General features: G+C 44.2%; 1 protein-coding gene and 1 pseudogene across 1 annotated transcript in view; one reads left to right on the forward strand and one right to left on the reverse strand.

Moving 5' to 3' along the window:
- The window catches only part of rgl1 (ral guanine nucleotide dissociation stimulator-like 1), a 296,098-nt gene that overhangs the window by 113,917 nt on the left and 154,288 nt on the right, over positions 1-27,893 (reverse strand). The window lies entirely within an intron of this gene.
- On the forward strand, positions 15,454-15,692 carry LOC139269935 (U2 spliceosomal RNA; annotated as a pseudogene).

Here is a 27,893-nt window from a genome sequence, read left to right on the forward strand (position 1 = left end):
AGTTGTGGTCCCAGCACCGATCCCTGCGGCACACCACTAACCACCGATTTCCAACCCAAAAAGGACCCATTTATCCGGACTCTCTGCTTTCTGTTAGCCAGCCAATTCTCGATCCATGCCAATACATTTCCTCTGACTCCGCGTAACTTTATCTTCTGCAGTAACCTTTTGTGTGGCACCTTATCGAATGCCTTTTGGAAATCTAAATACACCACATCCATCGGTACACCTCTATCCACCATGCTCATTATATCCTCAAAGAATTCCAGTAAATTAGTTACACATGATTTCCCCTTCATGAATCCATGTTGCATCTGCTTGATTGCACTATTCCTATCTAGATATCCCGCTATTTCTTCCTTAATGATAGCTTCAAGCATTTTCCCCAGTACAGATGTTAAACCAACCAGCATATAGTTGTCTGCCCCCCTTTTTTTTTAAAAAAACAGAGGAGTTACATTAGCTGCTTTCCAATCTGATGGCACCTCCCCAGAGTCCAGAGAATTTTGGTAGATTATAACAAATGCATCTGCTATAACTTCCGCCATCTCTTTTAATACCCTGGGATGCATTTCATCAGGACCAGGGGACTTGTCTACCTTGAGTTCCATTAGCCTGTCCAGCACTACCCCCCTAGTGATCGTAATTGTCTCAAGGTCCTCCCTTTCCACATTCCCATGACCAGCAATTTTTGGCATGGTTTTTGTGTCTTCCACTGTGAAGACTGAAGCAAAATAATTGTTTAAGGTCTCAGCCATTTCCACATTTCCCATTGTTAAATCCCCTTTCTCATCTTCTAAGGGACCAACATTTACTTTAGTCACTCTTTTCAGTTTTATATATCGGTAACATAGAAACATAGAAAATAGGTGCAGGAGCAGGCCATTCAGCCCTTCTAGCCTGCACCGCCATTCAATGAGTTCATGGCTGAACATGAAACTTCAGTACCCACTTCCTGCTTTCTCGCCATAACCCTTGATCCCCCGAGTAGCAAGGACTTCATCTAACTCCCTTTTGAATATATTTAGTGAATTGGCCTCAACTACTTTCTGTGGTAGAGAATTCCACAGGTTCACCACTCTCTGGGTGAAGAAGTTTCTCCTCATCTCGGTCCTAAATGGCTTACCCCTTATCCTCAGACTGTGACCCCTGGTTCTGGACTTCCCCAACATTGGGAACATTCTTCCTGCATCTAACCTGTCTAAACCCGTCAGAATTTTAAACGTTTCCATGAGGTCCCCTCTCATTCTTCTGAACTCCAGTGAATACAAGCCCAGTTGATGCAGTCTTTCTTGATAGGTCAGTCCCACCATCCCGGGAATCAGTCTGGTGAATCTTCGCTGCACTCCCTCAATAGCAAGAACGTCCTTCCTCAAGTTAGGAGACCAAAACTGTACACAATACTCCAGGTGTGGCCTCACCAAGGCCCTGTACAACTGTAGCAACACCTCCCTGCCCCTGTACTCAAATCTCCTCGCTATGAAGGCCAACATGCCATTTGCTTTCTTAACTGCCTGCTGTACCTGCATGCCAACCTTCAATGACTGATGTACCATGACACCCAGGTCTCGTTGCACCTTCCCTTTTCCTAATCTGTCACCATTCAGATAATAGTCTGTCTCTCTGTTTTTACCACCAAAGTGGATGACCTCACATTTATCCACATTATACTTCATCTGCCATGCATTTGCCCACTCACCTAACCTATCCAAGTCACTCTGCAGCCTAATAGCATCCTCCTCGCAGCTCACACTGCCACCCAACTTGGTGTCATCCGCAAATTTGGAGATACTGCATTTAATCCCCTCGTCTAAATCATTAATGTACAATATAAACAGCTGGGGCCCCAGCACAGAACCTTGCGGTACCCCACTAGTCACTGCCTGCCATTCTGAAAAGTCCCCATTTACTCCTACTCTTTGCTTCCTGTCTGACAACCAGTTCTCAATCCACGTCAGCACACTACCCCCAATCCCATGTGCTTTAACTTTGCACATTAATCTCCTGTGTGGGACCTTGTCGAAAGCCTTCTGAAAGTCCAAATATACCACATCAACTGGTTCTTTGTCCACTTTACTGGAAACATCCTCAAAAAATTCCAGAAGATTTGTCAAGCATGATTTCCCTTTCACAAATCCATGCTGACTTGGACCTATCATGTCACCATTTTCCAAATGCGCTGCTATGACATCCTTAATAATTGATTCCATCATTTTACCCACTACTGAGGTCAGGCTGACCGGTCTATAATTCCCTGCTTTCTCTCTCCCTCCTTTTTTAAAAAGTGGGGTTACATTGGCTACCCTCCACTCGATAGGAACTGATCCAGAGTCAATGGAATGTTGGAAAATGACTGTCAATGCATCCGCTATTTCCAAGGCCACCTCCTTAAGAACTCTGGGATGCAGTCCATCAAGCCCTGGGGCTTTATCGGCCTTCAATCACATCAATTTCCCCAACACAATTTCCTGACTAATAAAGATTTCCCTCAGTTCCCCCTCCTTACTAGACCCTCTGACCCCTTTTATATCCGGAAAGTTGTTTGTGTCCTCCTTAGTGAATACCGAACCAAAGTACTTGTTCAATTGGTCTGCCATTTCTTTGTTCCCAGTTATGACTTCCCCTGATTCTGACTGCAGGGGACCTACGTTTGTCTTTACTAACCTTTTTCTCTTTACATATCTATAGAAACTTTTGCAATCCGCCTTAATGTTCCCTGCAAGCTTCTTCTCGTACTCCATTTTCCCTGCCCTAATCAAACCCTTTGTCCTCCTCTGCTGAGTTCTAAATTTCTCCCAGTCCCTGGGTTCGCTGCTATTTCTGGCCAATTTGTATGCCACTTCCTTGGCTTTAATACTATCCCTGATTTCCCTAGATAGCCACGGTTGAGCCACCTTCCTTTTTTTATTTTTACGCCAGACAGGAATGTACAATTGTTGTAATTCATCCATGCGGTCTCTAAATGTCTGCCATTGCCCATCCACAGTCAACCCCTTAAGTATCATTCGCCAATCTATCCTAGCCAATTCACGCCTCATACCTTCAAAGTTACCCTTCTTTAAGTTCTCGACCATGGTCTCTGAATTAACTGTTTCATTCTCCATCCTAATGCAGAATTCCACCATATTATGGTCACTCTTCCCCACGGAGCCTCGCACAATGAGATTGCTTTTACTATTTGTTTTAATGTTTTGCGCAAGTTTACATTCGTAATCTATCTTCCCCTTCTTTATTGCTTTCTTAGTCATTCTTTGCTCTCGTTTAAAATTTTTCCAATCTTCTAGTTTCCCACTAAGCTTGGCCACCTTATACGCATTGGTTTTTAATTTGATACTCTCCTTTATTTCCTTGGTTATCCACGGCTGGTTATCCCTTCTCTTACTGCCCTTCTTTTTCACTGGAATATATTTTTGTTGAGCACTATGAAAGAGCTCCTTAAAAGTCCTCCACTTTCCTCAATTGTGCTACCGTTTAGTCTGTGTTCCCAGTCTACTTTGACAACTCTGCCCTCATCCCACTTTAGTCCCCTTTGTTTAAACATAGACGCTCATTTGAGACACTATTATCCAATTAATCCTACTCTCTCCCCATAGCCCTGCAAAGTTTTCCTTTAAAGTATTTATCTAATTCCCTTTATGAAAGCTATTGAATCTGCTTCCACAGCCCTTTCATTCCAGATCCTAACTTGCTGTGTAACAATAGCTGATGCCCTTAGTAGAAAGGAGTTAAAGGCACATAAACCACTCGACAGATATTCAGCCAATTGAGGTAGTTGGCCCTACCCACACCCCTCGGCTGTTGTCACTGGCTTGGAATGTGGTCCCGGACTATGGTAAAATAAAAAAAATAAAAAAGGAAAAATAGAGGAGCGCAGACATCTTGGGGTCAGTTTTTCCACATATAAAATCGAGTATCCAACTCCAGTTAGTAAGAATGGACTGTCCATGCTGAATTATCTTTGCACCGTGCATCTCCTATCTGGAAAGGCTCAACTTGCTGTTTGAAAAGTCAGGGTCATTTCTGAAGACTAAAAATTTCAAAATGGGTCAGTGCTTAGCATTCATTCATTCAAAAAGCCAAACCACAGGTTTGTTTTTACTCCCAATTATTCAAAGTAATCCGTTTGAAATTGCACACAAAGCAGTCACTGCTGCATACAATGCCACAGAAGGAACAGAGCAGCTGCCAACAAAGTGTCTGACAGCTTTGATGTCGAGAATTAATTTCAATGTAAAATTTCAAAGCCTGCATTTGATTTAAAGTGAAGTGAAGTACCCTTTTTTGGTGGCCACTGTTGAAAGAAGATTTAATATTAAACCTGCATGATATTTAAGCCAGCCAAAAGATATATCGCATATATTAAATTGCATTTATAAAATCAATAAACTCCTCGAGTCCCAAGCCAAATTGGATGGATTTTGGGGAATTATAGCAGAACTAAACGTCAGTATAAAAAGTGCTACCCAACAATTCCAATCAAAAGTAGAGCCCAAGCATGGAGACACCTTCCCCAATCAAAACACAAATAACTGGTTATTTGTCTCATTGTTGCTTTGAAAGAGCATACGGTACGCAAAATGCCTGCCATGTTTGCTCACACAACTTTCACTGCACTTCGAAGTAATTTATTGTGTGGCAACTGGAGAATCCAGAATTTTACAGCACAGCAAGTGGCCACTCAGACAGCCCATCATTTCTCAGACAGCACTCGAAGCACCATCAGCTTAATCCAAAGGCTTTAATTTTTTTAAATTATGTATTCTGCTTCCACTATGGCTTCCAGTAGTGGAGTATGCCAAGTGAAATCAACACCACACATTAAAAAAATTAAAATTTATGCCTTCTGGTTACTGATTCACAGATCATGAGAAGTAGCTTTTGGCCTTCAAAACCCTTCAAATTTTTAATACATCTCTTAGATCTCCTCTTAACTTTGTTTAAATAAAAAGCCTCAGTTTCCCCTCAACCATATATAGTTAAGTGATTCTCCTCTGCACATTCTCCATGGCCTTAACATTCTTCTTAAAGGGACTCAAAACTGAACACGATGTTCAAACAGTGGCCTAACCAATAATCTGTATAGGTTTAGCATTTTCCACTTTGCTTTGGTACTCCATGCCCATATATGGATCCCATGCACTTTTTCAAGGAGGCTTTGAGGGCATCCTTGAAGCGTTTCCTCTGCCCATCTGGGGCTCGCTTGCTGTGTCGGAGCTCCGAGTAGACCTCCTTGAAAGTGCAACATCCCCACCGACACCTAGGAATCCCTGGCCCAAGACCACCCGAAATGGAGGAGAAGCATCCGGGAAGGTGCCAAACAGAGTCTCTTCGCCGTGAGCATGCAGAAGCCATGTGCAAGCAGCAGGAGTGCACGACAACCCAAGCACCCGACCCATCCGTCCCTTCAACCACCAACTGCCCTACCTGTGACAGAGACTATAGGTCCCGCATTGGAACCATCAGTCATCAATTCATTAGTGTGGAAGCAAGTCATCCTCGACTCCAAGAAACTGCCTAAGAGAAAGAGATATGATGGAATGCTACGCAAATGCAACTTTCAAATCTTTGACGCAGTTGGAAACTAGGGCTGCAAACCTAACATGTTAAATGAATCAGACACAGGATTAAAATACCGATCCCAGATTAAAGAACACAAAACTGTAGATAAACCAGGTACCTCATTTGCATCAGTGAACTGAGAAATAAAGACTAACAAACCTGTGGAGACCTGAACATTTTTGAACAAATCCTACATCAAAGTTTAGATGCTTCTGAGAGTCTACACTCGAGCGCAAAGGACACAAGAGTCGCCTTCTAGGCTCAAAAATTTAGATTGTGCTCAGAAGAGATCCTAGATAGATGTTAATAGCTGTAGATCTACACCCCAACATTAACCATCACCTGAATGGGGGTGGGGATAAAGGATTTCGAAACAAAGTAACAGCTTGAGGTTGGACATAGCACCTCTTCAATGTCTGCTGTCTATGTCGATACAGTTGGTTGGATGCACCAGGAGTCAAGGAAGAATGGCTGTGGTTTCTTTAAGATTTGATGCAGATTAGATTACAACAATTGAATGGTCAGAGCTGTAGATAGTCCAGCTTGGTTACGATTTAATAAATAACCTCTTTTACAAAAATGTTTTCTTCAGAAGAACTGCAGATGGGCTCTATCAGGAAGGTTTTGTTTGGTGGATGGATCAGTCAGCACATATTTAGTTTCACCTATGTGCCATTCACCACCTGTGTGATGATGTATGGTGTGTAAAGGCATGTTTCACATACGTTTCTTTTGGAGGATATATGAGGAAAGTGAACATTAAACAAACTCAGCTTTTAATGACATTGTTAATGGATGGAATGCCCATACAGCCTTGTAAAAATATATTGCAATTTGGAAGCTTTGACTGCTACCAAGCATTAGAATCCACCCTAGAGACAGCTGAAGCTATCGTCCCTACAATAACTCAAGTACTGTAGTTTAACAATCATGAATGATGTTCGAAAAGACGGACCCTCAAAAACCAGTTCTGCATTTCATAAAGGCAAGATTCAAGTTATTTTAAAATATATGTGAACCATAATGCAAGTAATGATCCAGGTTTCCTAGAGTGAAACTGGAAGTTGTACAAATTACTGCATCATAATTCAGGCCACAATAGTAGGTTTTAAACAAAAGTGACACCAGACCTGTTTAATATTTAAATCAGTTTATCCAGAAAATTAATTTCCAAAGTCTGTTTCAAGTCTTCATATTGCAGAGTTAATTATCTTTTGCGTGTAGGGTAGCACGCTCGCCAAGATTGATTGGATTTTTTTTTGACTGATGTATGAGGAACACTGGTCTGGAAGTGTAACTCTAGGTGTGTTAATAACAAATTACAAGTTTACAGGGAAACCCCATAACATCGTCAGAAACTGAGGCCAAGATTTTGCTGCCACTCAGGGCAGGTTTGAAGGTGGATCTGCTGTCAATATGTAAAAGATTGACAGTGGGGCAGTATCTCGCTCTGAACCTGCCTTCTTGCAAGTTTCTCAGGTGCCTGTGCCTTGCAGCGTGTCAGATAACTGAAATATTTATTATCCAGGGCCCCCAATACTCCTTCGAGGTGAAACAGCGATTTACTTGTACTTCTTTCAATTTAGTATACTGTATTCGCTGCTCACGATGTGGTCTCCTCTATATTGGGGAGACCAATCGGAGATTGGATGACCGCTTTGCGGAGCACCTCTGTTCAGTCGGCAAGTGTGACCCTGAGCTTCCAGTCACCTGTCACTCTAATTCTCCACTGCAATCCCACTCTGACCTCTGGAACAATATAGGAGACCAAGGACAATGAAGCTCAACGCAAGCTCAAGGAACAGCACCTCATCTTTCGTTTGCACTTTACAGCCTTCTGGACTCAACAGAGTTCCCCCAGAGCCTGTTTTTGTTCTCCTCGTCTCTAATGGCAGTTGGTCATTATCCTGCCATTTCACACCCTATCTTGACTAATGTTTTTTTTTAAACTTCTGGCATTATTATTTGAATGTGGGCCATCATCTCTTTTGTCTCTCTAATCTCTCCTGTCTTCCAACCTATCACAGACTTTCCCTTTTGTTCTTTCTTCCCCTCCCCCTTTCAGTACTGGTTAAAAATCTGTTTTTTCTGAACATTCACCAGTTCTGACGAAGAATCATCGACCCGAAACATTAACTCTGCTTCCTCTCCACAGATGCTGCCTGACCCAAGATTCAGCATTTTCTGTTTTTATTCCAGATTCCAGCATCCGCAGTATTTTGCTTTTGAAATACTTGATGTTGAAAGGTATTTAAGCAGCATTTTTCCAGCTACTAACCATTTTTCCAACTTTTTCAGGACGTTCCCATCGCTCTGGGATCATGGCGGATTCTCAGGGACACTCCATTGCTTTGAATTGGATAGTGTTGCAAAATTGGTATAAAAGCTACCATTTCCCACTGTTCACCTTCCAATGTTAGAAGCTGGAACCTTCAGGATTTGGAACACTTTTGAACTTTATGCACTTTGGAAGTGTTTGGAGTTAACTCTCTATCCACTATCACCCTGCTTGGAACAACCTATCTAACCACTGACAGATCGCTTGTGTCATCTCAACGTCAACTGCCATCTATTCCATCAGTGTTGGTGCCCTTGGAAAAAATTCTCAGTTTGATCCTCAGAATCCCACCACATCAGCCCCAACACCAGCATCACCAACAACCTTCTCCGCAATCACCTTATGCTGGACATGACATGGCATCAGCACCTGCCTGACCACATTGCTACCTGGGAGGCCAGAGCTGACCTATCTATGGCCAGATTTACTTCACTTGATGCTGTACACCCAGACTGCCACATGCACCAGGTTGGCACCACAAAATAAAGCATCCCTGCAATGCCCAAGCCATTCCTTTCACACTCATCACCATTGCAGGGGTACAGTTATGTCTCACCATTCACTGCAACTCACGAAGCCACTTCCAAAGCAGCACACAAATCTGTCCAAGGCAGCAAGTTGTTGAAAATAAAGATTTCAATGTTTGACAACACTTAACAGAAATTTTACATGAACATTGGGTAAAATACCCTTGTGTGTTGTTGGTTGGTAATATTGGACAATGATGAGGGAAAATGTGAGGGGTGGTTAGTGAGATGGGGAAGTAATAATGTAGATGGGGGGGGGGGGGGAGGGGGAAATGAGTGGAGGTGCAAGGTAAGTTAGAGAGATTAAGGCTGTGCAGGAGTAGGGAAGGCAGAGTGATGGGGATGTGATGAGTGGCACAGCAGGATGAGGTTGAGTGTGGCTTTGAAGTAATATTTCGAGATCTACTGAGATCATTGAAAGGTTTACGCCATTGCAGCCTAGTCCTGCTGACGACATCCCTGCTTGTGCCCTCCTATACAATGTGCAACCAGGCTGCGTTTGTGTCCTGGGGAGGTCTCTTCCGCCCATTGGAAGGGAAGAGAACTTCCCTGCATTGTGTGTGTGTCAGTGTTTGCAGCACTTCAATGCTGTAGAACACAGACAGCACAACTGTCAAAATGAATGTGGGCATGGTCCCTTTAAGGAAACTGGCTGATGACACGTCATCAAATGACATCAGGCCCGCTTCCTTTTAATTGGCTGGGATCTCGTAGGGTGGGCTTAACAAACCCCAATCAAGGTAAAATCATTGCAACAGAGCAGGCTGCAACCAGGAGTAGGGTTCCAATCCGTGCCCAAAGTTGCCCGCCTCTCCCAACCCAGTAGGAAAAATTGGGGCCCGAAAGTGGGCACTCTGTTGCTGCTTCCTCTCTACTCAAGAACAAAAAATTTAAATTTAAATCATTTTGAGAAGTTACTCCTCCAAATGGTGTACAATACATTTAGTTCTCCATTTTGGGGGCTTGCAACAGCACTGACTATATCAAACAAACCAGATTGTGCAAGGGAAATTATTTACATGTTGTAGGGGCTGGTGTGAAGGTATTTCAAAGTGAGAGAAGGCAGCAAATTCTTTCACACATTTAAATGCTGCCACATTCCATCCATGGGAAACGACATGCCAAGCAGAAAGTAATTTTTAAATTGTAAAATGTTGTCACGATTAAAATAACCAAAACTAAATACATTTGAATGTTTGCCTCTAATGTGAAGAATGCAACAACTCTTTCTTACCTACAGATTGCATAATTGGATCGGTTATTCAGACATCGTGTACCAAGGCTGTTCCAGCTTGGTAAATGAATAATACAGCACTGAATCCATCAACTATTCAGGTAGATTAAATAAGTCATACAATAGTGAATAGCATAGATGCATTTAAGGGGAAGCTGGACAAGTACACGAGGGAGAAAGGATTAGAAGGATGTGCTGATTGGGTTAGATAAAGTAGGACAGGGAAGGCTAGTGTGGAGCATAAACACCAGCCAGTTGGGCCAAATGGTTTGTTTGTGCTGTAAAATCTATGTAATGCCCCAATTCAAATGTACATTCTAGCATCTCAGTGATGTACTCACAGTAAGCCGAATTAATATTGGCTCATCGAGTTAAAGATTAAAACCAAAAGTTGATGTCTACTCTATTACAAAAATATCAACTTCAATGGATCAAAAAAGTATATGCAACTTTGGGATGGCCCAGCGAGGCAATTATTCATATTCCCAACATTGACGTGTGTAGCTGCACCAAGGGTCGAGATGATGTCCTAAACTGCAAGTGTGAAACACAAGCAGTGCAAGAATGCCATTCAAAACATAACTGAAAACATTTGCGAAACTGCAACACGATTTTTGAAAACGAAATACAATTGTCCTGTTGCGGTCAGAGTCTGGTATCCTAGTCATTCCCTGACTAGTGGCATGGTGCTGGTCTGAGTTGTTAAGTGGCATGAAATAGATCTTATTTTTGATGTCAACAGACTAGTAGTTATTACTGGAAACTAAAATGCGCTTTGCTTCAGTAGTCTGGATTTTGCTGAATTACATTGCAACCGATCACCGCCAATCAGATGTACATTTAACATGGGCATAACATACATGAATACAACATGTGTGCACTGCACAGGAAGAGGTCACTTGGAGAGCTGAACTGCACAATCCATGCATTGCAGCCACTAGTAACGTACATCAAAGTAATAATCCTTAATATAGTATTCGACCTTATCTGGATTATAACGGCACCGCAAGAACAATTTTAGTTGAGTCAAACACACTTGAAACATTCGGCACTTTCAAGATGAAAAAGATACAGAATTGGACACATTAGAAAACATGTGCATGATGAAGGCTACTGAGCACATTTAGAAAGAGAGTATCTTTTCAGTGTATTTTTGATCTGTAGCATGCGAACTTCTCAATAAATAATCAACCCGTGTCCCATACAATTTCAAGCCAAGGACATGATCTTTTGATCCTGAAATCTATTTTTGTCAGAAAAGGCTAAAACTTGAACACCAACAACCAAAAGTAAACTGACAAGCAAATGTTTTCCCATTGAAGAGCTTGAGCAGGAATCAATATGGTAACGGTTGATAAACGGTCATGATAGGAATGAAATTAATCCAGTACAATTCAAGATGGTGACAGAGTAAGAGTCTCGACAATGTTTTGAAGAAAACAGACACCTGTCCCTTACTGAAGCCTCCCAACCTGGCTATAACCTTCCACCACCTGCCCCACCCAAACTACCATGGTTAATGGCATAGCCTCATCAAATCATAGAAACATAGAAATTGGGTGCAGGAGCAGGCCATTCGACCCTTCGAGCCTGCACCGCCATTCAATTAGATCATGGTTGATCATTCAACCTCAGAACCCCTTTCCTGCTTTCTCTCCATACCCCTTGATCCCTTTGGCCGTAAGGGCTATATCTAACTCCCTTTTGAATATATCTAACGAACTGGCCTCAACAGCTTTCTGTGGTAGAGAATTCCACAGACTTCTTCACTCAGAGTGGTTAGTTTCTCCTCATCTCAGTCCTAAATGACCTACCCCTTATTCTGAGACTGTGACCTCTGGTTCTGGTACTCCCCAGCAATGGGAACATTCTTTCTGCCTCTAACCTGTCCAATCCCCTCAGAATTTTATATGTTTCTATGAGATCCCCCCTCATTCTTCTAAATTCCAGTGGATACAACTCAATTGATCCAGTCTCTCCTCATGTCAGTCCTGCCATCCCAGGAATCAATCTGGTGAACATTTGCTGTACTTCCTCAATAGCAAGAATGTCCTTCCTCAGATTAGGGGACCAAAACTGAACACAATATTCAAGGTGTGGTCTCACCAAGGCTCTGTACAACTGCAGTAAGACCTCCCTGCTTCTATACTCAAATCCTCTAGCTATGAAGGCCAACATGCCATTTGCCGTCTTCACCGCCTGCTGTACCTGCATGCCAAACTTTAATGACTGATGTACAATGACACCCAGGTCTCGTTGCACCTCACCTTTTCCTAATCGGTCACCATTCAGATAATATTCTGCCTTCCTGTTTTTGCCACCAAAGTGGATAACCTCACATTTATCCACATTATACTGCATCTGCCATGCATTTGCCCACTCAACTAACCTGTCCAAGTCAACCTGCAGTCTCTTAGCATCCTCCTCACAGCTCACACTGCCACCCAGCTTAGTGTCATTTGCAAACTTGGAGATATTACATTCAATTCCTTCATCTAAATCATTGATGTATATTGTAAATAGCTGGGGTCCCAGCACTGATCCCTGCAGCACCCCACTGATCACTGCCCGCCATTCTGAAAAGGTCCCGTTTATTCTGACTCTCTGCTTTCTGTCGGCCAACCAGTTCTCTATCCACATCAATACATTACTCTCAATACCATGTGCTTTCATTTTGCACACCAATCTCGTGTGTGGGACCTTGTCAAAAGCCTTTTGAAAGTCCAAATACACCACATCCACTAGTTCTCCCTTGTCCACTCTACTAGTTACATCCTCAAAAAATTCCAGAAGATTTGTCAAGCATGATTTCCCTTTCATAAATGCTGACTTGGACCGCTGCTATTTCATCTTTAATAATTGATTCCAACATTTTCCCAGCACCGTTGTCAGGCTAACTGGTCTATAATTCCCTGTTTTCTCTCTCCCTCCTTTTTTGGAAAATGGTGTTACATTAGCTACCCTTCATAGGAACTGATCCAGAATCAACAGAATGTTGGAAAATGATCACCAATGCATCTACTATTTCCAGGACCACTTCCTTAAAGACTCTGGGCTGCAACCTATCAGGTCCTGGGAATTTATCGGCCTTCAATTCCATCAATTTCCCTAACACAATTTCCTGACTAATAAGGATTTCCTTCAGTTCCTTCTTTTCGCTAGGCCGTCAAACCCCTAGTATTTCCGGAAGGTTATTTGTGTCTTTAGTGAAGAAGATCCAAATCATATCTTCATCTTTGACTCCTCTGGAACCTTCTACTCTTCAAGCACCTCACCTGGTTCCACCCCTCTTGCCTCAATCCTCGTTCTGTCCTGCCTACCCAAGCCCGATCCAGGAGTTTCTCCCAGATATCCTCCTCAGCGACTCTTCATTCCTGGTGATTTCCATCTCCACTTCACTGGTGTCCTCTCCCCTGAATTCACTGCCTCCTGTTCTCTAAACCTCTCCCTCCATAGAAATTCTCCTACCCATATTTTTGGCCACTCCCTTGGCCTCTCACACCTCTACTCTCATGGTCTCGATCATAGACGAGGCCATCTGTGACTATTTAATTTGTATTCCTCACGATACACATTCCTCTACTTCCTTATAATCCCACTTCCTGCTACATTCACCTGAGAAAAAAATCAACTTTCCTCCAGGTCACTTACAATTGCATTTTCAAATTTCCAACAGCCTAGCTGTTGCCATTTCATTCACCACAATACGTCTGCAGTTGAAGTACTCAACCACTCCCTCACCATGTTTCCAATAAAACCTTTACTCTTCCCCATTTCCCACTTCTCCCCTACCCCAGTTATTCCTCCAGTACAGCCACCCATTTCAATCTCAGTGGGTGCAGACTTGAGCATACCTGGTCCACAACTATTTAAACTGTCAGGCACCAGATCTGATTGGGCCACAGCCATCAGGCCTCACTTTCCTGTATTGGCAAAAATAATTCCGTGTCTCTTCATTACCATCCATCTTAAACCCCACTCCCTCATCTCCTTCAACAGTGCGAGGCACTCATGAACCTAGATTAAGGCCATACGTTCAGCTGCCTCCCTTCTTCTCACCAAACTAAGCCTTCTCCCAGACTCCCCCTGTCCTAGCAGCGAACTCACATATTTCTGTAGGTTCTTTACCATCCCCCCCCCCCACCCCCACTCCAAGTTCATCCTTAGAGACCCATCACTTGGTTGTTTGACTCCATTCCCATTAAATTGCTGACCATTCAACTTCCCTTCCTGGCCCCTATGCGAGCAAACATTGTAAATCATTCCTCTTCTTCAGGTACGGTCCTTCAGAACTGCCACAGCTCTAAAGCAGCCCTAATCATAGTTATAAATGACATCCTCTGCCAGTAACAATGGTGCATTTTCCCTCTTCCTCCTCGCTACAACCTTAGACGACTATACCATCCTCCTCCAATGCCTCTCCTACGTTGTCCAGCTCAGTGGGACTGCCCTTGCTGGATTCCATTTTTACCTAGCCAATCGTAGCCATAGCATCTCCAGCAATGGCTTCTCTATCTGCCCCTGTACCATTAACTATGGTGTCCCAAGCCTCACCTCCTCTTCCACATTTACATGCTGCCCCTTGGCAACATTATCTGTAGACATGGGTTCAGCTTCCATATATAAGCAAATGACACCCAGCTCTGGGGATAATGCAGGAATGTGGACTTGAGGTAGATGATCAACTATGATCTTTTTCAATGCTCAAAGGGCCAAACGGCCTACTCCAGCTCCTATTTCTTATGTTCTTCCTAGTCATTACCTATCTCGACCCCTCCACTGCTTCAGTGGAGTCAGACGGCTTGTTTGACATCTAGTCTTCAGTGAGCTGCAATTTTCTCTAGTTAAATATTAGGAAGACTGAAGCTAAGGTGTTCAGCACCTGCCATAAACTCCATAACTTTGCAATTAAATCCATCTCCCTCCCCAGTCAGTGTCAGGTTGCACTGGACAATTAAAAATCTGTATCCTTTTCGACCACATATCCTCTCATATAGGCCACATACTTTCACCTCAGTAACATCGCCCATCTGCTGCCAAAGCTCTCATTCATGTCTGTCACCAACTATTAAAAATATTTTCCGAGCCATCCTCTACCCTGTGTAAACTTCACCCATATCTTATCCTGCACCAAGAACCCGCTCACACTCATGCTTACTGATCTACATCAGCTCCCGGTTCCCCGACACCTGCAATTTAAAAATCTCATCTTTTTTAAATCCTTTCATGACAGTGTCCCTCCCAATTGCTGTAACGTCTTCGAACTCTCCCAAAAATGTCAGTTTCTCCATCTGATCTCCCCTCTCTTTGCCCCACCATTGGCCGCCGTGGACACATACTCTGGAATTTCCTCCTGAAACCTCTCCATCTCAGTCTCCTCCTTTAAGACCACATATTTGGCCAAGCTTTTGGCCACCCATCCTCATATCTCCTGATCTGATTCGGTGCCCATTTGTGAATCACCAATACATTTAAAAAGTGCAATCTTCACACACAAACTTTTATCTACCCCGAGCATGGACACCCAAAGTATGGTTTAGAAATTCTGGTTAGGTGTCAGCCAAGGTCCAAAATGCACCAAAATCCATGACCATGCTAAAGGTTTCTGAAATCAAGCTACAGACACTACCTGAGATATAATTTCTGTTTGCTTATCCCCATCCAGGCAAATAGGGTTTAGGACTCTTGCTGCTCCTGTCTCCCCTCACTGACCCCATCTGAAGTGTGTGTGGGGATACTGCTGGAACTTAAACCTGCCAAAACCAGCAGAGCAATGGTAGGCTTTCTGCCTGGAGATCGCTTCTCGGCCTTTTGGCTAAGATCATGCGTAACTGACCTGACAGGGGAGTAACCATGACCCCAACGTGGTTCTCCCTGGATCAGGAAGGTGATTCTCCTATGCTTTTTGGAAATAGGAGGTGGGTGGGGTGGTTTGACCCATCCACCTCCACGGAGGTGTGTGGGGGGGCCTGACCCATCCACCTCCATGGCACGAACCTGGTATTGCAGTACTTCCAGGAACGGTGCAGTGGCTCTAGGCCTTTTGGCTAAGAGCATTGGCACAGAGTGATCCTTGATGTGTGCATGGTGACCTCTGGCGTTTGTGATTTGACAAAGAATTGGAAAGATTGGCAACGAATATTAAAAAAAAACTGGTTAGTAAAGTGGCTTGGAGTTACCTGGAGGCAAATATGAAGAAACCACAACTCCCAGGGATAGGTTCCCACTTCACATTATTCAGTTTCCTTTAATACAGCAGGCTGGCTAATCAATCAGCCGTGCTCCTGACTATTGGCCATCGGCCTGGCTCAGGTATTCGGATTATCATCGAGTCTGCCATGGATAGTTAGCACTACTCCAGATATTTCATTGCCAGTCATGTCACCTTAGAGCCCTACTCAATGCCAAAGATCCTGCGCCCCCTCCCCCCCCTCCACCATGAACAACACCTCACAACCCGTCTGGTGAGCAACACAGCTCACAATGGTGATATATTTGCATGTTTAATGATGCTGCTGCTCACAGCAAGGAGGCACCACACCCCACTGTACAGTGGTTCCACTAGTTGGAGATACAGAGCTCCTGCAGCAAACACTGGCCTCTCTGCAACCCATAATAAGCACGGACCCTAGATACACAAGAGCATGGTGTCATACTTCTGTCACACTCAGCTCAGGTCTTTCAACAGCTGTTGTGCAAGGAGTCTAGTTAGCAAGCAAGCCGATACCATTTACTACTCAACTGATTTTCTATTTTGCTAACCAGCACAGGGAATGAAAACATCCAACATGTAGTGGTCAGATTTGTATGCAGCACTCAACAGTGCCTGGTTAGACCATGAAGGCTTTTTGTAATTAACCCTGCCCCAAATTACCATACAAGGCCCCCCAGTCCAGTTCAAACTCCAAGGCACGTCATTCCTCTGACACGAGAGTCCCAAGCCACAAAGTGGGGCCCACAGCTGTGCCGAGCTACATGTGGCTTTTTGACAAATTATGGTAGATATTGTATGCAACGCCTGTTACATTGCTGACACTGATGTACAGTACAGCATACCAAACATTCCAAAGCATAGTAACAGATGCCAAAGATTTCCAGTCACCATATAAACAAGCCAGTCTGCACACTTGCTTCAGAAATTGCTGGTATCAAAGAATTCCCTTGCTTCACATTAAAAGCAAATTTTGTTCAAACAGAAAAAAACAATTTCAAATTCCATTGCGCCGTGGATTAATTTACCGAATCTTGAATGCAGACAGGATTACAAAATCTGTCGTCACCTGATTTTGACTATTAAGTAGCCTTTAACATGGATTGTTAGACAAGGAGTTCGAAAAACAAACTCTGAATATCCTACTTGAGTCAGGTTACTTTAATGAAGTATTTGAGTCAGCACAATAATGTAATAGCTCCTTAAGGCATTACACAGCATTTGAAAAGGAACAAAAGTGTGAGTGTGTGAGGGAAAGGAGCAGGGAAGGTATGAAGAGACTTTAAACCGTGAAAAGAGGAAAAAAAATGCCTTTCACGACCTCAGGACATCCCAAAGTGCTTTACAGCCAATGAAGTACATTTTACTAGTGTGGTCACTGTTGTAAAACAAGGGAGCCAATTTGAGCACAGCAATCTCCCACAAACAGCAGTGTGGTAATGACCAGATAATCCATTTGTGATGTTGATTAAGGGATAAATATTGGCCAGGACACCAGGGATAACGCCCCTGCTCTTCGAGAAACCACCCCAAGAGAGCAGACGGGGCCTCAGTTCTCAGTTTAACATCTCATCTGAAAGTCGGCACCTCAGTCAGGCTAAATATTTGTGCTCAAGACTTGAACTCTCAACCTTCTGACTCAGAGCAGAGTGCTACCAGCTGAGCCACAGCTGTCATTATTATTCCCCAAATATAATCCTCCATGCAAAGTAAGCATATCTATATTAGAGAAAATGTAATGTTGTGAATGAGTATGCCAAGTGTAGCGGAGTGAATCAGTCTATAGGTTACAAGATACACCATGATTAAGACTCAAATGGTTTCACTCATTTAGTGGAGGATGATTTTCAACTAATGGTCCTATGTAAAAAAAACAAGTGCAAGAAAAAAAAGGGCAGAGGGGAAAGGAGGGAAAATAGATCATAACAACAAAGGGAAATAAGTTGGAACACTTCAGTATATAGCTTTGCTCGTGCACATCCTATTAACTTTTTTAAAATTGTAATAAAGCACATGATTTAGATTCAATGGGTGAGAACTCACTGGCAAAACAATAGTGTTGAACAGCACTCAGTTATTCGTGTGGAAATCATCCAACAATGAGACGAGGAGGCGATACGCCACGAGTTGCGAATCACCACAAGTTGCTGGACAATTTGCACTGTTCCGCCATTAGCCTCGCATTTTGTGTATTAATTGCCAATTAAACTCACCTTAGAAAACTAGAGCTTTGTACTTAACAGCGCAAGATAAAATTTATGTTCCTGCAAAGCCACTCAACCTCTCCAGCCAGAAAGGGAACAATGTAAACTGTAGAGTTTCCCTCCAGCAGATAATAAATCGTTAAAGATAGTTAAAATTACATCATTTTGGAATGTTTCCTTGAAGTCTTTTTTTCCCCTCCCTCTCTCAATCCAATCAATCTTTTTTTCTCTTTCTGTACCTGACTTGACTAATTCATCCTATTCCCTTCTCAGTACTTCCCTTTTCTTGCTCGATCCTGAAATCTCATTGGTTAAGGAGATAGACTGCTGGTCCTGTAATTCACCAAGATCCCAGATGCTCCATTGCACTCACCGTGCCGGTGTCAGCTCGCGCTCCCAGCAATTTGCAGTGCAAAAAATGAGGGAAAAAATATATATATATCCAGCAAATTCTGGACCAACTTTATTTATTTATTTCATTAAATGACAAATCTCACCTTTCTCTTCCCGATTCCAGACTTCCCTGGGCCACAGCCCAACTGCAGGGGAGAGGAGATTACTTGCATCGCTAGTGCTGCTCAACAGAATAATCTTTACACAGCTACTTGATGGCAGATTACATGGCAGCTGCCACTGGCACATCACGGCACGTTTTACCACAGTGCTTTCCCTGCGCAATAAGCACTCAAAGTGAGAGAGTCTTCATACTGTTCAGAAAAAGCACCATTGAATACAAATGGGGGCTTAATACAAAAGTGGGTCCATGCCAGCCTGTTAAAAATTCTTCTCATTCCCAATAATAAGCTAATGTTGCCATTAATAAAACCTGGAGGGCACAGATAAGACAAATTTAAAGTGCATTTATGTAACCTGCACAGTAAAGAAATATCAATAAATTATTGGTTCTCTTTTCCTCAAATAATTGATATGATTCATAATGATTCTCTTCCAACTCCTCCCCACCTCCTAAAACACACACAAAAAAGCTTCAAGACAGATTCCTGCTCCCACAGTTAATGACAATGGGAAAATAAACTTACAGAATGGACATATAATTGGCAAATTAATTTTAACAGATAATTGAGGAATTTCATTTGAAAGATAAGGTGGTCACATATTACTTGGAAAATAATGAGGTAGAAGAGCACAGGGATCTCAGAGTACAAATACACAAATCACTAAAAGTTATGATGCAGATCAATAAGGCCATTAAAAAAAAAAATCAAACCAAGCACTAGGGTTTATTTCTAGAGGGAGGGTTGAAAAGTAAAGAAGTTATGCTAAACGGTTTCAAATCTTAGATAGACCACATTTGGAGTACTGTGTGCAGTTCTGGTTGCCATATTAAAAAAAGGATAGAGGCACGAGAGAGGCAGTAAACAAGATTTACAAGGATGATACCAGAACTGCAAGGGTATACCCATCAGGAAAGGATGAACAAGCTGGGTCTCTTCTCTTGAAAAGAGAAGGGTGACCTAATAGAGGTCTTTAAAATTATGAAAATGTTTTATGTACTTAACCGCTTGCAACCTGTATCACACCACCAGAGGGCCTACCTGTTGGAGTCCCAAGGGATCCCAACATCCCTTGGGAGTACTGTATATAAGCAGGCCACCCACGAGGTACCTGCATTCTGGAGTCTTATTAAAAAGGAGCTAAAGTCACACTTGCTCATTGTTCACAGTACTCAATTTCATCCTTTATTATGAGTGTATCAGTTTTGGTAGAGGAGACAGAGACAGAGACAGATGAGAGAGAGTTTCCACTTGTGGGGGAAGAGCAAAACTAGATGCCATTAATATACGATAGTCACCAAGAAATCAAATAGGGAATTCAGAAACTTCTTTACCAGAGAGTGGTGAGAATGTGAAACTCACTACCACAGAGTAGTTGAGGCAAATAATATAGATGCATTAAAAGGGAAGCTAGAGAAGCATGAGGGAGAGGGGAAGAGAGAGTTATGTCGGAGTTCAAGGAGGAAGAAAAGGAGTAGTCTTGAGCATAAACACAAGCATGGACTGGTTGGGCTGAATGGCCTGTTTCTGTGCTGTAAATTCAATGCAAAATGGAGTACTTGCCACTTGCCCCTCAATACATTCCTCCAATACATTGTGAAGGTGGCTTGCTGCAATGGCATAGCAAGTGGAGACAGACGAACTGAAAATAGCAAGAGCAGTGAAGACAAAGCGTTAATACGGACAAATCTCGATCTTTTAGTTGGCTGAGACAATGAGGTGTCCAAAGGATCGCAGCTACTAAGTCACAAGCAGGACCGCCCAACATGTAGTTCCATTCTCAAGTTGGAGTAGCAGTCTGCACTCTGTTGGAAAAGTCCACATTTTCTTCCTTTAGGCAGGACAATTTAAGCCAAGAGATGAGTGTCCAGTGACACATTTATTCAATACATTACTCCGGCCTTTCAAGTCAATTATCTTTGAGTCCAAAGCTGTTGCCATAGTGATGCTGCCTTAAAAGTTGAAAAATGATATGTTTCACCCACCGACAAAATAAAAGCACACACTCAGATAGTAACCACATTAACGCATTGATAGATTTGATTGGGATTCAATTTACTTTCGATAAAATGTCATCAATATCAGTTAAAGATCAGCCCAAAGGAGATAAGGATAGTGTGATGGGGTAAAAAGGACAAGCACCATCAGTTTTTCCAATTAGGGTGCGTTAGTCTACAAGTCATAACACATACAGCTCCACAACTGGTTTTCCTCCTCCTCCATCCCCCTTCCTATCCAACGTAATCAAAATTGGATGTTCCATATTTGACTACCAGCTGATAATATATAAAACCTTTAGATCACAATGCCAATGCCACAGTTTCCACAGCTGTTACAGGGAACGAGAGCAGCCTGCACATGGACGAGGTCTACAACAACAATTTTAAACATTTTAAAACCATCAAATAATGTCAAATGGCACATTGCAGAGTGCATCAACAGTGGCTCAGTTGGTAGCCTTGGATTCAGAAGGTCGTGGTTTCAAGCCCCACTCCAGATACTGAGCACAAGATCTAGGCCGACACTTTAGTGTCGTACTGAGCGAGTGCTGCACCATCAGAGGTGCTGTCTTTTGGATGAGGTTTTCCACTGAGGTACTGCCTTCTCTCAAGTGGACATAAAAGAGCCCATGGCACGATTAAAAGTGCTACCCTATATGTACTGGTCAACACTTTTCCCTCAATTACCACTAAAAAAATGATCTGTTCATTATCTCATTGCTGTTTATGGGAGCTTGCTGTGCACAAATTGGCTGCCACATTTCCTACATTATAACAGTGACTACACTTCAAAAAATGCTTCCTTGGCTGTGAAATGCTTTGGAACATCCTGATATTGTGAACAGAGCTATATAAATGGAAGTTCGTTCGTTCTTTCTGCAGTGACTGCACAAGGCACTGTACAAACAGTGCCTCTGCCTCCATCACCAAACAATGAGAACACAGACACATGGAGGAAATCTGGGATTTTTAATACAGCAAAACACACTTGCATCACAAAATGTGCAACAATATTTTTCATACCAGTAGTATTCTGTCTCAAGACAAATTTTCCATAATTTTTACCAAAGGCTAGATTTGAAACAGCACTACATTAGGAGGTTTAAAGATGGAATGGTTCACATTAACTTAGTATGCGAGTTAAGAACCTTTGAGTAATGTAGGTGCACAAGAGCTGCTCAGATTTGTAAGGATACAGCACCAACCAACTGTTGAACAGTTAATACCCAATGAAAATAAAAGCATGAACGTGACCAGGCTTCAGGTGCACACCACCACCCATTGGGCCCAAGTTTCCACATGATTCGCGCCTGATTTTTTAGGAGCAACTGGTGGAGAACGGACTATTTTAGAAATCGCAATTCTCCACATTTTGTTTTCTGCAGTTCTAGTCAGGTAGAACAGTTCTACTTTAGAACAGAATTTTTTCTTCAAAAGGGGGCGTGTCCGGCCACTGACGCCTGATTTGAAAGTTTCCACAGTGAAAATGTACTCCAAACTAAAGTAGAATGGAGCCAGTGAAGATTTTTGTAGAACTGAAAAAACCTGTTCTACACATTAAAAAAAATCAGGCGCAGGTTACAAATTAGGCGTCCAGAACGAGGTGGGGGGGGAGGGAACTCATTAAATTCGACAATAAATCCTTATTTATACTTCTACAAATAAATCCAACCTGAATAAACATTTATAAGCCAAGAAAAGATTAAATAAACCATCTTCCTACCTGTGTAGAGAGAAAGAGAGAGAGAGAGAGAGAGAGAGAGAGAGAGAGAGGAGAGGGGAGGGGGGGAGGGTGGTGGGAAGAGAGAGGTGGGGGGGTGGGGAAGGGAGAGGTCAGGTCGGATCGGATCCAGTGGGGGGGTCGGGTCGGATCAGTCGGGGGGGGGGGGGGAAGCGGGTGTCGGGTCCGGTCTGGTCGGCTGGGGGGGGGGGGGGGGGGGGAGCGGGTGTCGGGTCTTGTCGGGGGCAGGGAGCAGGAGCTGGCCGTGGGAGGAGCCTTATTCATGCAGCCCCAGTGAGGCCATTCAGCCAGGGCTAGGGGCTGCATGCTTCGGGCCCCTCCCACACAGTTCGGCGCCTGGAGCTACTGCACTTGCGTGCCGACTGTAGCGCGCATGTGCAGAGGTCCCGGCACTGTTTACAGCGCCGGGACCTGGCTCCGCCCCCCCCCACAGCTCGTGCTGGCTGCGCCGAGGGCCAGAGGACCTGTAAGTAGGTGGAGAATACCAAGGATTTTTTTAGGCGCCATTTTAAGCGCGAAAAACAGGCGCCCAGCTCGGAGGGGCGCCTGTTTTTTTTCTTGTGGAAACTTGGAGATGAGCCCTGCTTTTGTCGGCTGAATCCTGTCCCAACCATTCCTTAGTGACAAAACTTTGCTGCAGTCTCTCAATAAAGTCATCCCAACACAGTACCTCTCTTCTGTGCTGCTTGTGGCTATGCTCGTCTGGTTTAAATCCCAGTTTTTCGTCGCCAATAATATGTCCTTACTATACAGTATAAATGCACCCGAGGCCCATACTTGAGAAAAGATCACTCTGTGACCAGTTACCTTTATTACCAAAGCCTCAAGAGACAGACGGTGGGTGTAGCTTCCCCTTTTATACTGGAAATTCCAGGTTAGGAGTGTTTCCCACACGTTTGCCCCCTGTGGTCAGTGTTCTCAAGGTGTACAACTTAGGTCAGCTTATACATGGGTTACAATGATAGTTGAATAAATGACAGTTCACATCAACTTAGTATACGAGTTAAGAACCTTTGAGTAATGCTCTGAGATTTGTAAGGGTATAGCACCAACCAACTGAACAGTTAACACCCAATGAAAATAAAAGCATCAACGTGACCAGGCTTCAGGTGCACACCACCACCGATTGTGTTTTTGGTTTAAAACCAATTCTGACGGAGCTTGATTTTTCCAGTTACAGATTCTGTCCAGAGAAGCAGTCATGTTAGCTACAGGGGAGGAGGGGGTCGAGGAGATCTGCATTATGTATGCTTCCAGAAAAAGGCTCAACACTGCCTGGCACTTGGTGTTCCAGGTGGAGTTCACACATTACACATGCAGATGGAGCAAAAAATTAGAAAACTTGGATTAGTCAATACAAGGATATACCCCTTGCGATTTTATATATTTATTGGCTTAGCATTTGTTCAAATTGATGGACATCAGCCAGGTAGTGAAACATTTCTCTCTTGTGCAACCTTCAGCATTAAGCATCCCAAGGTGAAGTAGAATCTGGGACATAGTAGCAGCCCCTGTATTCTGCCTCAGCAATGCACCCAAGCTCCAGCTTGATCCATCCTTGCTCTACTAGTGGGAATTTTTGCTCGTTCCTACACTGACCATATTAATGGCTACTCTAAGGTTCCAACATTTTTGCTCAACAGCCAGCAGAATGATCAACCAGAGTTGTATTCAAAAACAGTTGCCTGGATGAAGGGACCTCACTGCAGCTTCCATGCCCTTTGCAGTTTATACATGCTGTACTTACACAGTGTACAGCTTCTGAACAAATAGTTCCCCAAACATACATGAATGATCTATATTATTCATATTTAAAAAAAATTTTAAAATAAAAGATTCCATAAAAATACAAAACAGAAAATACTTTTACTATCATGAAAATAACAGACAGGAAGAGACTTATTGGTCCATCCAGGCCATCACACAGTTGTGATGCCTTATGCTTCACAATAGACAGACACTCCCCACCCCATCCAGAGCCACGTAATCTCCTGGCAAAAACACAGATTAAAAACCCACACCAATTAGGGAAAACAAAAGTGGATAATATTGTGTTCCTAACACAGTTAAGACTGCACACAGGGAGGTTAAAGTAACAGTGACCTCAGTCTTTAAGACACTCCGGAGTGAGGAACAGGCCTTAGGGGTCGGCTTATATACAGTGCTCGCAAGGGATGCTGGGATCCCTTGGGGCTTCAGGGGATGCGCTCCCTGGTGGCGGAACATGGGAGCGCATGCTTTACAGATACACATCACCGCTCACGCCCCAAAGTCAAAGTGAAAACTATTTACCAGGTGAGGCGGCCAGGAGCCTTTCTTGCCCTGGTGGATCGCCTCGGTACAAATGTCTGTTCTGGTGTGTTGGCTGTGCCGTCGCTGGGCTGGCGTGTTGTTGGCCCTGCAGGGCTGCTGGGTGAGCCTGGCCTAGCTGGGCTGTTGGGTGTGATGGGTTCGATTTCCTGGTCCGGGGTGGTGTCGTTGATCCTTTGGGTGTGTGTTGTGGGCTCAAAAAAGGTGGCGTCTGCTGTGGGTTGTTCAGGGCAGTCTGCGAACCGCAGCCTCGTTTGGTACAGGTGCTTTCTGCAAATTTGTCCATTGTCTAGTTTGACGACAAACACCCTACTCCCTTCTTTAGCGATCACAGTGCCCACGATCCACTTGGGACCATGTCCATAGTTTAGCACATACACAGGGTCATTCAGATCAATTTCCCGTGACAGTGGCGTGACCATCGTTTACATTTTGTTGCTGCCGCCTGCTCTCTACCTGATCATGCAGGTTGGGGTGAACCAGCGAGAGTCTGGTTTTAAGTGTCCTTTTTATGAGTAGCTCAGCCGGGGGCACCCCTGTGAGCGAGTGGGGTCTCGTGCGATAGCTGAGCAGTACTCAGGACAGGCGGGTTTGGAGTGAGCCTTCTGTGACTCGTTTAAGGCTCTGTTTGATTGTTTGTACTGCCCGTTCTGCCCACCCATTGGAGGCTGGTTTAAACTGGGCCGAGGTGACATGTTTGATCCCATTGCGGGTCAGGAATTCTTTAAATTTGGCACTGGTGAAACATGGCCCGTTGTCACTGACCAATATGTTTGGGTGGCAAACAAGGCCCCCAGGCTTTCAATGGTGGCGGTGGCAGTGCTTCCCGACATTATTTCACATTCAATCCATTTTGAAAAAGCATCCACCACCACCAGGAACATTTTACCGAGAAACAGGCCCACATAGTCGACATGGATCCTCGACCATGGCCTGGAGGGCCAGGACCACAAACTTAGTGGTGCCTCTCTGGGCACGTTGCTCAACTGTGCACACGTGCTGCATTGCCGTACACAGGACTCTAACTCAGAGTCGATACCGGGCCACCACACGTGGGATCTGGCTATTGCTTTCATCATTACTATACCCGGGTGTGTGCTGTGGAGATCCGAGATGAACGTCTCCCTGACCTTTTTCGGCAGCACTACGCGGTTACCCCACAACAGGCAGTCTGCCTGAATGGACAGCTCGTCCTTTCACTGCTGGAATGGCTTGATTAGCTCTTGCATTTCAACGGGTTGCTGGCCCAGCTCCCATGCAGTACACAGTTTTTTTTAACTAGGGACAGCAGAGGATCTTGGCTGGTCCAAGTCTTAATCTGGCGGGCCGTGACAGGTGATTTATAATTTTCAAACACTTCCATGACCATCAACAAGTTTGCAGGCTGCGCCATTTCCACCCCCATGGTGGGCAATGGTAGCTGACAGAGCATCCGCACAGTTCTCAATGCCTGGCCTGTGGCGGATGATATAGTTATATGCTGATAGCGCGAGTGCCCACCTTTGTATGCAGGCTGAGACATTAGTATTTATCCCCTTGTTTTCAGCAAACAGGGATATGAGGGGCTTGTGTTCGGTTTCCAGCTCAAATTTGAGGCCAAACAGGTACTGATGCATTTTGTTTACCCTGAGCACACACATTAATGCCTCTTTCTCAATCATGCTGTAGGCCCTCTCGGCCTTAGACAAGCTCCTGGAGGAGACAGGTTGCAACTTCCCCGCAATGTTAGCTTGTTGTAATACACACCCGACTCCGTACGACGATGCATCACACGCTAGCACAAGTCTTTTATACAATACAAGCAGCTTGTTGGAGCATAAAATGTTTCTGGCTCTCTCAAAAGCAATTATATGTTTTTTTCCCCCCCCATACCCAGTTCTCACCTTCAAGCAATAACACATGTAGGGGCTCTAAGAGGGTGCTTAACACAGGTAGGAAGTTACCAAAATAGTTGAGGAGTCCCAGGAATGACCGCCGCTCCGTGACGTTCTGTGGCCTGGGCGCGTTCCTGATGGCCTCTGTGGGCCGAATGCCGTCCATTGCGATCTTTCTCCCCAAAAACTCCACTTCTGTTGCCATGAAGATGCATTCCGACCTCTTCAGCCGCAACCCTACACGATCCAGTCGCTGGACGACCTCCTCCAGGTTTTGTAGGTGCTCAACGGTGTCCTGACCTGGGACTAATATGTCGTCCTGAAAAACCACCATGCGTGGTACCGACTTGAGTAGGCTCTCCATGTTTCTCTGGAAGATCGCTGCAGCCGACGGAATTCCAAACAGGCATTTATAGATGAACAGTCCCTTGTGCATGTTAATGCAGGTGAGGCCCTTTGAAGACTCCTCCAGCTCCTGCGTCATGTAGGCCGAAGTCAGGTTGAGCTTGGTGAAACGTCTTGCCTCCAGCCAGCGTCGCAAATAGGTCGTCTGCCTTAGGTAGCGGGTATTGGTCCTGTAGCAAGAGACGATTAATAGTTACTTTATAATCGCTTCAAATCCTGACCGTGCCATCACTTTTGAGTACTGGAACAATCGGGCTGGCCCACTCGCTGAATTCCTCTGCGGAGATGATGCCCTCTCGTTGCAGCCTATCCAGCTCGATTTACACTCTCTCCCTCATCATCTAAGGTACCGCTCGCGCCTTGTGGTGAATGGTTCGTGCCTCTGGGACCAAGTGGATCCGCACCATCGCCCCGGAAAAGTTTCCAATGCCTGGCTCAAAAAGGGAAGGAAATTTATTAAGACCCTGGGTACATGAGGCCTCATCGACATGTGATAGCGCTCGGATGTCATCCCAGTTGCAGTGGATTTGCCCAGCCAGCTCCTTCCAAGCAGTGTGGGGCCATCGCCCGGGACAATCCAAAGCAGCAGTTCATGCACCGTGTTCTCGTAGGTGACCTTGACCATGGTACTGCCCAGGACAGTGATGAGCTCTTTGGTGTACGTTCTCAGTTTCATGTGGATGGGGCTCAGGGCTGGTCTGAATGCCTTGTTGCACCACTGTCTGTCAAACATCTTTTTACTCATGATGGATTGGCTAGCGCCAGTGTCCAGTTCCATGGCTCTGGGTAAGCCATTCAATTTTACGTTTAGCATTATAGGTGGACATTGTCAAAAATGTGTGCACCCCATATACTTCAGCATCTGCCTCCTCTGAGGCTCAAAATAGCTTTGATCCACCATGGACCGATCTTCCTCTGCCACGTGGTGGTTAGCAGGTTTTGCAGAGCTCGTTGGAGGTGCCCCATTGTTCCACA

The sequence above is a fragment of the Pristiophorus japonicus genome, chromosome 8 (genome assembly GCF_044704955.1).
Source record: "Pristiophorus japonicus isolate sPriJap1 chromosome 8, sPriJap1.hap1, whole genome shotgun sequence".
Classification (NCBI taxonomy): domain Eukaryota; kingdom Metazoa; phylum Chordata; class Chondrichthyes; family Pristiophoridae; genus Pristiophorus; species Pristiophorus japonicus.